The sequence below is a fragment of the Schistocerca cancellata genome, chromosome 7 (genome assembly GCF_023864275.1).
Source record: "Schistocerca cancellata isolate TAMUIC-IGC-003103 chromosome 7, iqSchCanc2.1, whole genome shotgun sequence".
Classification (NCBI taxonomy): Eukaryota; Metazoa; Arthropoda; class Insecta; order Orthoptera; family Acrididae; genus Schistocerca; species Schistocerca cancellata.
The window spans coordinates 352,334,714-352,348,626 of NC_064632.1; positions in this window are offsets into that span (position 1 = coordinate 352,334,714).

Consider the following 13,913-nt stretch of genomic DNA (forward strand, 5'->3'; position numbering starts at 1 on the left):
TATAACACCCTGCAGCCATCCACCCTGGTTGGCCCTCACTTGCAAGTAATCGACGAAAAAATTTTACAATTTTGCATTGTGTGCTACAACTTTGAAAAACAAGCATTATATAAATTTGTTGCGTACTGTAATGACTGCAGTACATTATTCACATGCGAGATGTTGCCGGTTAGAATCTCATCTGGTGCTTCGACTTTTTTTTTAAATTCTTATCGAAATGAGTTTGATCAATATTTTAATCAATTATTTTGTCTAAATGTAAATTTTTTATTCGTATTCCTTTGTCACATCATCGTCATAACCGTATCAACTTTTACAGTTGCACTCACTTTTTCTTCCTATAATTCTTTTCCGTTTCGAATCTTTGTGCATGTCATTTTAATTATTTCCACGTATTAACAACAATATGGTTTCTTCTGTTTCATCATCCTATATGTTCGTCCATGTTATTTCATTCATTATTTCTACTCCTCATTGTGCTTGAATTTTGTTCTACTTATAACCGCTTCCTTTTTTAAAAACTTCGTCTGCGTTATTTTGTGCATAGAGCACTTATGTTTTAAATGTTTGTATGACGATTACCATCCAAAAAAATGTACGCTTTGAAACGGAAATTAATTTTTAACACCATTACATAGATTATTTCGTCTTTTACTTTTCACCAATATCTCGGCATTTTCAAATGTTTAAATATTATAATAGATAGATAAGAATTATTAAGCTCACATCTACAAAGATTCTGACTGGAAAAAGAATGATGAGAGGAAAAAATGAGAGCTGTTGAAAAATTTAGTACAGTGATGAAAGTGATGGGACAAAGAAAACAAAAATATAAATAAAATGATGATGCCTTAAGTTGTCCTGAAAGCGGTGCTGATATTCAAGACATTGAAACCGGGTTAAAAGCTGTGAGCTATCTGGGGAAGTTAACCTTGCATTACTGAGCAACTGTTTCACCAGGTATCCAGTCTAGCTTATCAAATTCCCAACCAGACTAACATTAAGTATAATCTTTTAATAGTCATCTTACGACAACCGTTGATATATATATATATATATATATATATATATATATATATATATATATATATATATATATATTAAATTCATACTAACTCTCTGTGAAATCTTCCCGAAAATAATAGCTGAGGGCTACTTTGATGACTACACCACATGCTTCACATGGTCAACTTGGTTTACACAAAGAGTATAACTCCACAATAATTTTGATAATTAAAATAAATTATATCGAAACGCAATTTACAAAAGTAAAACCTTGAACTGGTTACTATCGTCTTAATATTAACCTGATGTGTCAAACAATTGTATAAGCACGTGATACTGGTCTCACAAAGTACACCCCACGTGGGTTGAACATAAAGAAAAGTTGCTATATGGAAAAATATTGTCAAGACGAGACGTTATAATCTCACGCACATTCGCATTTAAGATTGATGATCTTAGTTAGAGTTACGGATCGTCAACAGGTGGTTCCACTTTACTCACAAATTAGTGACAAACCAACTACTAGAAAATATTCTGAACTTCACACGAGAATTACACTGCGTTGCAATTTAAGATAACATTAGATATTTTAGATCTAAACCTGAAAGAAAGGTGATTAAATTTTCAGTTAGGCTGAACTTAAGAAACCCATTGTCCTACGGACTTAGCAGAGACGAGCGTAGCCGGAGATCTTACCAATTCAGACGCTCGCTGCAGACAGACTGCTGTGGGCCCCTACTGAGGGTGCTTCACAGATACAAACGAAAGTGACCAGAGAGGCAGCTGCCTATACCAACATGACAAGAGACGGACAGGACCATACCAAGAATAGAAACCTCTTTGCTTTTAGAAAGTGTAGCTATCTGTTCCGACGTTGGTCCTACTGTTCTCTAGCAGATAGGATTGTCTGCTACCATCAAGCATGCAACTAGAAATACATTTGCTCATTCATCCTTTCACACAGAAGGGAAGGGGGATGACAGTATCTTATCATATACACTATATAAAAAAGTGCATGTAGGTTCCATATGAGACTGTGTGACAGGAATTACATATAAACTGTGTTTTAAACTGTAGTAGTGTGACAGATCGTTCTTGTTTATGTGTAGAAGTAACGCGTTCCACTGCTCAGTCTCCTCCCAGATGGAATCAGAAACACCACAGTAAATTTAGAAGAGGAATTTATGCCGTAGATGACAACAGATTTAAGAAATTAACATGAAAGGAATCCAACAGAGACCTTTCAAACATTACATCTAAACCCTTCGATAAAGATTTAAAACTAAAATAAAATCAAAGGACCTAATGCGAATCGAACTCACAATATCCTGTCTGTGAGTGATGTACTATAACAATTACGCTGCCCCACCAATATCTGTTATGTATCTTTTTTAAAGCTGTACAGCTATCATGGTAAATACCGGATTTTTTTCCGTGTGTTACTCCCAAACGAGGACCCACCAGTGGGGATGGCTTAACCTACAGTGCCATATAGATGGTTTCAAAAGTCTATCCCACGGTTGGGGACTTCTGTTTGTCACTCTGAGGACCAGTTCACAGCACTCTGATTATCAGCAGATCCCCAGTCATCAAGTCATTCAGAACACCTTAAAGTGCCAGTCAGTGAACATGTTGTTCACTGGAAACTTCAGCATTTGAAACCATCCAATGTCAAACACTGACATTTCTAGAGACAAATATTCTCTCTGACAGGTGATTCAAGATTTTCCTGAATGGACACTCTAGCAGATGAAGGACGCAAAATAATGGCCTACCTCAGGGATTAGTTCAGACCCCCATGCTGTTTAACCTTTATATCCCATGACATGCTAGACACAGACTCCATGAAAATCTAGTATGCAGACGATCAAGCATCAGTCTTCCAGAGTAAAGATATTAGATACTGCAAAATGTGCTGACAGGTAATTTGACAAAACTTCAGCCATTCTTCAAGTCATTGTCCAGAAGAAGAAAAAATGTGTGCAAAACTTCATGTCCATTATAATTATCCGGGCCGTTATGCCGTGGTCGGTTGATGAATTCTGTGTCAATTCCCATCGCTTCGTCTCTGACTGCGGGAGACATCTTCAAGGGGGTCCGTAGCTCGATGGAAGATCCAACACACCCACTGACTCGCTACTGACTGCCGCTAAATTCCGTTGGGAATTGACACAGATTCATCAACCGACCACGGCATAACAGCCCGGATAATTATAATGGACATGATATTTCCGGCCGTGAAAGTCTACATTTTAGTAGCAAAACTTTATGCCGCACACTTTGGCTCCCGAACAAAAACAACGATGCATGGATGCCTGCCGCTATTTTATTGACATAATGCGGGCAGTTATTTTCTGGAAGAAAATCATAATGGGTGACGAGACTCGATATTTTCAATGCGAACCTACCAAATCGACAAAGCGCAAAAATTAACACCTAGGGACACCGCTTTGACGTCACAACCGTGTTTGAAGCCAGTTTGGTGTGCGGATTGAACAACATCTGAACTAAGGACTTCACTGACAGTTTCACATGGTTATATGAAAGTTATGCGGATTGTACTCAAGTACGGGGAGACTATGTAGAATACCTGAAGCATTAAATTTATCATCCTAATTTTTCTCTATTTTTTATTAATCCAGTCTCGAAACGTTTTGGACTGACACGGTATACTACACTACTGGCCATTAAAATTGCTGCACCAAGAAGAAATGCAGATGATAAACGGATATTCATTCGACAAATATATTATACTAGATCTGACATTTGATTACATTTTCACGTAATTTGGGTGCATAGATCCTGAGGAGTAAGTACCCAGAACAACCACTTCTCGTCGTAATTACGGCCTTGATACGCTTGGACATTGAGTCAAACAGAGCTTGGATGGCGTGTACAGGTACTGCTGCCCATGGTACCGCAGTTCATCAAGAGAAGTGACTGGCGTATTGTGAAGAGCCAGTTGCTGAGCCACCATTGACCAGACGTTTTCAATTCCTGAGAGATCTGGAGAACGTGCTGGTCAGGGCAGCAGTCGAACATTTTCTGTATCCAGAAAAGCCCGTACAGGACCTGCAACATGCGATCCTGCATTATCCTGCTGAAATGTAGGTTTCGCAGGGATCGAATAAAGGGTAGAGCCACGGGTCGTAACACATCTGAAATGTAACGTCCAATGTTCAAAGTGCCGTCAATGAAAACAAGAGGTGGCCGAGACGTGTAACCAATGGCATAACATCACGCTGGGTGATACACCAGTATGGCGATGACGAATACACGCTTTTAAAGTGCGTTCAAAATGGTTCAAATGGCCCTGAGCACTATGGGACTTAACTGCTGTGGTCATCAGTCCCCTAGAACTTAGAACTACTTAAACCTAACTAACCTAAGGACATCACACACATCCATGCCCGAGGCAGGATTCGAACCTGCGACCGTAGCAGTCGCGCGGTTGCGGACTGAGCGCTTTAACCGCGAGACCACCGCGGACGGCAAAGTGCGTTCACCGCGATGTCGCCAAACACGGATGCGTCTATCATGATGCTGTAAACAGAACCTGGATTCATCCGAAAAAATTATGTTTTGCCATTCGTGCACCCAGGTTAGTCGTTGAGTACACCATCGCAGGTGCTCCTGTCTGTGATGCAGCGTCAAGGGTAAACGCAGCCATGTCTCCGAGCTGGTAGTCGATGCTGCTGCAAACGTCGTCGAACTGTTCGTGCAGATGGTTGTTGTCTTGCAAAAGTCCCCATCTGTTGACTCAGGGATCGAGACGTGGCTGCACGATCCGTTACAGCCAAGCGGATAAGATGCCTGTCATCTCGACAGCTAGTGATACGAGACCGTTGGGTTCAAGTACGGCGTTCCGTATTACCCTCCTGAACCCACCGATTCCATATTCTGCTACAGTCATTGAATCTCGACCAACGCAAGCAACAATGTCGCTATACGATAAACCGCAATCGCGACTGGCTACAATCTGACCTTTATCAAAGTCGGAAACGTGATGGCACGCACTTCTCCTCCTTACACGAGGCATCGCAAAAACATTTCACTAGGTAACATCGGTCAACTGCCGGTTGAGTATGAGAAATCGGTTGGAAACTTTCCTCACATCAGCACGTTGTAGGTGTCGCCACCGGTGCCAACCTTGTGTGAATGCTCTGAAAGGCTAATCATTTGCATATCACAGCATCTTCTTCCTGTCGGTTAAATTTCGCGTCTGTAGCACGTCATCTTCGTGGTGTAGCAATTTTCATGACCAATAGTGTAGAACATAGTGTTCTGAACTTAATGACCTTTCCTCGTACAATCAAAAGACGCACTGGCTTTGCGTAACTACACTGTGTAATACAGCATTCCTCCCTCCTCGATTCAACTCCCCATTCACGCCGCAACCCACTTGGTATTCCCCTGAACTCGAACAGCATTGCAGAGAGTTTCCGCCTGTGGGCTGAGATCTGAATGGGTTCAAATGGCTCTGAGCACTATGGGACTCAACATCTTAGGTCATAAGTCCCCTAGAACTTAGAACTACTTAAACCTAACTAACCTAAGGACATCACACACACCCATGCCCGAGGCAGGATTCGAACCTGCGACCGTAGCAGTCCCGCGGTTCCGGACTGCAGCGCCAGAACCGCTAGACCATCGCGGCCGGCGATCTGAATGGGAATTTTGATTCAGAAGGGAGGCGTGCTCGGGTATTATGTGCAGTTTTGCAAAGTCACTGTGCCAGGGTAGCGTAGTGGTTAGCAAATTTGGAAATTTGTGGTAAGGTCTTATGGGACCAAACTGCTGAGGTCATCGGTCTCTAAGCTTACACACTATTTAATCTAACTTGAACTAACTTACGCTAAGGACGACACACATACCCATGTCCGAGGCAGGACTCGAACCTCCGACGGGGGTAGCCGGGTTGGGTTGTTTGGAGGAAGAGACCAAACTACGAGGTCATCGGTCTCATCGGACCAGGGAAGGACAGGGAAGGACGTCGGCCGTGGTGCCCTTTCAAAGGAACCATCCCGGCATTTGCCTGGAGCGATTTGGGGAAATCACGGAAAACCTAGATCAGATTGGCCGGACCCGGGATTGAACCGTCGTCCTCCCGAATGCGAGTCCAGTGTGGGAGTTAGACGCGCGGACCGTAACAACACGCCCTAGACCGGTAGCCGCTCGGAACGTAACAACACGCGCAAGACCCCTTGGCTACCCCGCTGGATAGTGTGTAGTGGATGGTATTATCGATTTCGTATTTCTGGATTTCCCGAAGGCTTTTAACACTGTACCACACAACCGGCTGGTAATGAAATTGTGTGTTTATGGAATATCGTCTCAGTTATGTGACTGGATTTGTGATTTCCTGTCAGAGAGGTCACAGTTCGTAGTAATTGACGGAAAGTCATCGAGTAAAACACAAGCGATTTCTGTCGTTCCGCAAGGTAGTGTTATAGGTCCTTTGTTGTTCCTTATGTATATAAACGATTTGGGAGAGGATCTGAGCTGCCGTCTTAGGTTGTTTGCAGATGACGCTGTCGTTTATCGACTAATAAAGTCATCAGAAGATCAAAACAACAAAACGATTTAGAAAAGATATCTGAATGGTGCGAAAATTGGCAGTTGACCCTAAATAACGAAAAGTGTGAGGTACTCCACATGAGTGCTAAAAGGAACTCTTTAAACTTCGGTTGCACGATAACTCAGTCCAATCTAAAAGCCATAAATTCAACGAAATACCTAGATATTACAGTTACGAACAACTTAAATTGGAAGGAACACATAGAAAATGTGGGGAATGCTAACCAAAGACTGCGTTTTATTGATACGACACTTAGAAAGTGTAACAGACCTACTAAGGAGACTGCCGACACTACGCTTGTCCGTCCTCTTTTAGAATACTGTTGCACGGTGTGGGATCCTTACTAGATAGGACTGACTGAGTATATCGAAAAAGTTCAAAGAAAGGCAGCACGTTTTGTATTATCGCGAAATATGGGACGGAGTGTCACAGAAATGATACAGGATTTGGGGTGGACATCATTAAAACAAAGGCGTTTTTCGTTGCGACGGTCTCTTCTCGCGAAATTCCAGTCACCAACCTTCTCCACCGAATGCGAAAATATTTTTTTGACGCCGACCTACATAGGGAGGAACGATCACCACCATAAAAGCTCGTACAGAAAGATGTAGGTGTTCATTCTTTCCACGCGCTATACGAGATTAGAATAATAGAGAATTGTGAAGGTGGTTCGATGAACCCTCTGCCAGGCACTTGAATGTTATTTGCAAAGTATCCATGTAGATGTAGATCCGCCTCGTAAGTAGGAAACCCAGGTTCGAATGCTAGCCTTGGTAAAAATTTTCATTCGTCGCTTCAATCTACATATATTTTTAGGCATGGTCTGGCCACGTTAAGAAGACCATTTGTGCAGTGGCTGTCGGGGTTGGCAGGAGACGCGCTTTGCTTGTGCATTGAGACTGTCACGGACAGAGGAGGGGTGAGGGGGAGGGTAGCAGAGATGACTTATGTGGAAATATTGGCAGCACTCGGAGACAAATTAATATCTTCTCAGCTACTGGCACCACCAGTACGGAGGGCCTCCTTAACGTGACCAGCCAGTGCTCACCCTCCTAACACAATAGAATGTAGCATAAGTGTGACTTGGGCTAAGGAGCTGGAGCGGGAGGCGGCCGAGCAGTACGCGAACGGCGGCAGCAGCGGCAGCGGCGGTAGCGGGGACAGCGGCGGCGGCAGCGCGGGGGCGGCAGCGGGGGTGGCAGAGGCGGCTGCGGGGGCGGCGGCCCGGGCGCGGCGCGCGCCCTGCTCGCCGTGCCTGTCCGCGGAGGACCTGCGCCGCCTGGAGCAGCTGGCGCTGGACCAGTACAGCCCCTCCAGCGCCAGCAGCGGCTCCAGCTGCAGCAACTGTGAGCAACCACCCCACTCTGCCGTCGCTAAGGTTTACCCCCCTGCCTACTGCCAGTATATCGCACTGCTCGCCATTAAAACTGCAGCACAACGAGGGTGGCATCAACGTGCCTGCATATGCAACTGAGTAGCATCTCATCGCAACTGCACAGAGTAGGTACCACTAACGCCTTCTCCATTCTGTATACATAGAAAGACGATGCACTGGGTCTGTCATTCAGACGTCGCATTTGAATGTTACTTGCTTGTGACAGGATCGCGTGAAGCAGTGTGTAAAAATCGGAAAAATCGAGCAGCAGTTGTCGCACTTTGGCAGCGGCAGATTTGTACCTACCTAGTGTGCAGTTCATCGTTCTGTACTATTGTTGCTCTCCTTGGTCGGGGAAATATAAAGTCAATGGGTTCAAGATGACTGTAGTCACGCAACACCGAAAAAAACCCACCTAACTAGCGCCCGAAAGGATAGACGTACAATGATGAGCTAGATTCACATGATCGCTGCTCAGTAGCATGTTGGTCCACCTTTTGTATCCAGCCTGGAAGGCGGCACGTGGGTCTGCTCCTGTAAACTGAATGGGTAGGCCGAATGTAGGAAGTGAGCAGGAGCAGGTGGGGTAAGACTCTCGGTACAGCTTTTTACGTGAAAGAACATTTAATTATTAGTCAATGACATACGTAACTTTACAATGAAGAGCCCGTAGGTGCAAAACCGTATTCCCGTCGTAAGTAGTACATTGTCTCAACAGCAAGCTGAGGCTGAAGAGATGTTTCCAGGCCGTCAGCTCTTGATGAAATGGGCATAATCTGGAGCGGAGCTCGTAGAGCTCTCCCGCTCCGCTTAGAGTGTGCTGTCGCCAGTGTCTGACGTAGTGCCAACTTTAGAACTCGTATTTACGCCGTGGCATGGTAGCTATCGATACCACACCACTTTTGGAAAGCAATACAGCAGCGAGTCTGCGTGGCGCGAACTCGGCAAATCCTCAACAGGTTTCTGGAGGTTACTGGCACCAGATGTCCATGCACAGTTTACAGAATTCCTAGTGGTTTGTGAGTGCGGCGCTGGCATTTGACAGCGCATCAGATCTGTTCAGTCGAGTCAGATCAGACGAATCAATGAGCAGACGAATTCAATAATCGAGACATCAACGTTGGTTCACTGTCACGCTCCTCAAGCCACTGTAACACGATTTTGACCTTGCGATGCTGCTGGAAGACGCCATCGCCATCAGAGAAGACACCAGGTATGAAGGGATGAGTATGGAACACAATAATGTACATGTAATCCACGATTCTCATGGTGCATTCGATTACCATGACAGATCCCATGGAAACCCAAGCGAATGTTCTGCATAGCATAATACTTTCCCCATTGGGCCGTGTCCATGGCATGGTGTATATCACGAGCAGTCATTTCCCTGGGTGAGAGCGTATCTGGACACGATCATCGACCTGGTGTAGCAAGCTTCCATTGATCCATGATCCAGTTTCGATAATCTCGAGCGAAGTTTAGTCCTAATTGAGGATTATGTAAATTGAACTTGGAGGGGAAGAAAAGAAGGGGGAGGAACCAGTGATATCAGCTGCATCTGGAATGTATGCAGAATATGCACCGACAAGTGAAAATGTATGCCGGACTGGGACTCGATTATGGAGCCTCCTGCTTACTTGGCAATTCTGTTAACCACTGCACCATCCGGACACAGTGTTTATCGCAAATGCACAGACGATCTCAGCACACTCCCCAGTTGACCCACACTTCCAGATAGCGCCACCTATCTGCAGTGCCTGTCCATGTTCTCCATGCTCGCTAATTTTAGATTCGTGCTGGAGGTCGAATGTAAATGGACATCTGCGCTGAAGACTGTGGGTTCATTGCCCATCAAGGCGAACCAGTTATATGAATACGTGGTGTTGCTTCTTTCAGACATCTCAACACGGAAACACGTAGGCGCTGTCTGCTGTCAACTCCCGTGTTAAGACATGTGCGCTGAGAGGTATGATCTGGAACACTTGTGTCTTCACTAGGATTGTACTCTATTGTCAGATCGGCCACAGATGTCCACCTGTTCCGCTTTACAGAATGGGCAAGCCTCTGACCTTGAACTTCTGTGACGAGACATAGACGCAAGTTGCCACTCATGATTTCACCGTCGTTCATCCACTTTCTATAAATGCTTACGACTCTTTCACGCGAACAGCCGACCAGATTCGCCATTTTCGTTAAGCTCGTTCTGAGGAGATGGCCTGTAACAGCCACCCTTTGTCAAAATCGCTTATATCAATGAATTTTCAAATCTGCGTCCCGTATCATTGGCAGAACGATTCCCTATTTGTATCTGGCTTGCAAACATACACTGAGGTAACAAAAGTAATGAGATACCTTCTAATATAGTGTCAAACATCCTTTCGCCCGGCGTAGTATAGCATTCCGACGTGGCATGGACACAACAACTCGTTGGAAGTCCCATGCAGAAATATTGATCCATATACTTCTACAGCCAAACATAATTTCGAAAGTGTTGCCGATGCAGAAAATTTTGCACCGACTGACCTTTCGATTACGTCCTATAAATGCTCGACGGGATTCATTTCAGGTGATCTGGGTAGCCAAATCGTTTGCTTGAACTGTTCAAAATGTTCTTCAAACTAGTTGCGAACAATTGTGGCCCAGTGAGATGACATCGTTGTTTTAGATCATGAAGTGCCTGAATGGTTGGAAATGGTCTCCACGTAACCGAACATAACTATTCCCAGTCAATGAACGGTTCAGATGGATCACAAGGCCCGGTCAATTCCATGTAAACACAGGCCACATAGCTTGCATAGTGCCTTGTTGATAATTTGAATCCATGGCTTCGTGGGGTCTGCGTCACATTTGAACGCTTCTATCAGTTCTTACTACCTGAAGTCGGGACTCATCTCATCAGCCAGGGTTTACTGCTCGTCTAGGGTCCAACCGGCATGGTCGCGAACCGAGGACAGGTGTTGCAGGCGATGTCCTGCTGTTAGTTAAGGTACACGTGTCGGTCGTCTGCTGTCATAGTACGAGGGCTGGAACTTCAATAGTGGCAACTATTTATTTACAGCTCTTACAAAATAGATACGTGTTTCAAAGTTTTGCTGACCTTCAATGTAGTCGCCAGCAATGTGTATAACCTACTTAGTAGCCCCACCCAGTCAAACAAATCAGTAAGAGCTTGCACTGTACGTGCTTGAGTATTGTCCTGCAAAATGATGGTCAGGTCCTGCAGAAAGTGTCATCACTTCTGTCTGTAAGCTGGTCGTAGGTTGTGTTCCACAAATGAACAACAGGACAATACTCAAGCACGTACAGTGAAAGCTGTCACTGATTTGTTTGATTGATGGGGCTGCTAAGTGCTCTGACTTAAGCCCTCGTGAGTTCAACTCGATTTCTAAACTGAAGGAAACACTTCACGGCACTCTCTTCAGAACTGTTACTGATTCGTCGGGCAATAGACCGCACCGCTCGAACTGTCAACACAACTGGCACTGCTAAGAGTATGCTAAGACTTCCACATTGCTGGCAACGGGTTACACACAATGCTGGTGACTACTTTGAAGGTCAGTAAAACTTTGAAACGCGTATCTATTTTGTAGGAGCTGTAAATAAATAGTTGCCACTATTAAAGTTCCACTCCTCGTACATTAACACTGTTGTGACTTGGCAAGACAGCCAAGCCACTATGATTGGTAGCCGAAAGGCACGCGTTTAAGCTCACGCAGGCTGGCGTGAGGTCTGGAACAGTTAAGGGAATTTATAGTAGCAATGAACGTAAGTAACTACTGGAATACTTAACTTTAATTCATAATTGGTGGACATCGGTCTGACGGTACATGCATCACAAGATAAATAGCAAATGATAATGGCGCCTTGCTAGGTCGTAGCAAATGACGTAGCTGAAGGCTATGCTAACTATCGTCTCGGCAAATGAGAGCGTAATTTGTCAGTGAACCATCGCTAGCAAAGTCGGCTGTACAACTGGGCGAGTGCTAGGAAGACGGTCTAGACCTGCCGTGTAGCGGCGCTCGGTCTGCAATCACTGACAGTGGCGACACGCGGGTCCGACGTATACTAACGGACCGCGGCCGATTTAAAGGCTACCACGTAGCAAGTGTGGTGTCTGGCGGTGACACAATAAACACAACATTTCGGTGCACTGACCTAAGGGATACGTTCATCGTACGTTCCACGTGTATTTCTGCGGTTATTTCACACTGCGTTGCTTGTCTGTTAGCACTGACAACTCTACGCAAACGCTGCTGCTTTCGGTGGTCAAGTGAGGTCTTCGGCCACTGCGTTGTCCGTGGTGAGAGGTAATGCCTAAAATTTGTTATTCCCAGCATACTCTTGACACTTAAGATCTCAGAATATAGAATTCCCTAACGATTTCCGAAAAGGAATATCTCATGCGTCTAGCTCTAATTACTATCCCGCGTTCAGAGTCTGTTAATTCCCGTCGTGCGGGTATAAATGCGTCAGATATTTTGCACGTGAATCACCTGAGTACAAATGACAGCTCCGCCCAACGTACCACCCTGTTATACCTTGTGTACGCGAGACTGAATAGGTGCGCATTGATGTCCCGTGACTTTTGTCACCTCAGTGCACTTTCCTTTCCGCATCACATGCGCGCTACGCCACCAAGCGACATTCGCTCTCACGCTGATCGGCGCTCACAAGATTTTGGCTCGGCTGTGCAGGATCGTGCAGACATACCAGGCTTGTCCAGAAAGTAATTTCCGATCGGCCGTGAAATGGAAACCACCGGCTTTGCACAGATGTGTTGGGCAGTGTCTCTAGTATGCCCGTCGATCGTGTCGCGTCGCTCTTTCCAGTTTTGAGGGAACAGTGAGCCCTTAAAGGTGCGTAGGGAACAGCGTCCCGCGCCAAGTATGAGGGCCTGGTTAGAGATTTCGCCTGTGTCATGCAGCCCACATAACACAACTGTCGAGCACTTCCTTCTTCATGCCAATTCTCGGCGCACACTGCAGGGGCAATGAAGACGCTCCTGCAGTGTTCTCGATGAGAAGTGTTTGATCAGCCACAATACAGTCCGTAATTGGCTCCCCGTGAGTCTCATCTCTCCTCACAAGAACCGCTGGCTATGAAGACAAAATTTTTCCACAGACAACGAGCTGCAGACCAGTGCAGATAACTGGCCGAAAGCACAGGCGGCTGCTTTTTATGACGAGGATATTGGAAAGTTGATACAACACTACGACAAAATTCGAAGTTGGAGCGGCGACTATGTAGAGAAGTAGGTGGAAGGTGTACCTAATTGTTGTAAATAAAACGTTTCTCGTTTTCACTGTGGTTTCCATTTAGCGACCGATCGAAACTTACTTTCTGGACAACTCCCGTATTGCGTGAGGTTACTGGCTTTTTCTCTCCGAGACAGGTTTCGGGTTATACAATGAAGTGACTCCTAGATTACACGGTGACCACTGTTTCGACTTGTGTCGACGCAGAGATAAAAGGAGGCCACCGACCGTGGCGCGACCAGCGAAAATGCTGGATATAGGAGTGGCATAATGTCGTCTCTTCAGACGAGACCCATTTCTGTGAACAGTGGAGGCAATGAAGACAACGGAACTCTCCAGACTGTATTCGTCTTTGTCATACTGGACGAGCACCTGGATTGATGTGGTGTCAATTTGTACTCAACACTACACCTCTGGTTCGCATTGTCGGTAATTTGGACAGCAGCATTTTGGCTTCTGACGTGTTAAGACTGGTGAATGTGCACTATCTCATGGTTCTCTGTGATGTCATACTTCAACAAGACGACGCATCGCTCATACTGTCTATATACAGAGGATGTCCCACTGTTGCCTTGACCAGCATGTTCTCCAAATGTCTCATTAATTTGATATATCCAGTCATACATTGCCGTGAGTTTGGTACGCTACCGCTTGCAGCCACTATGATTAATTATCTCTGACACAGAGGTCAAGCAGCGTG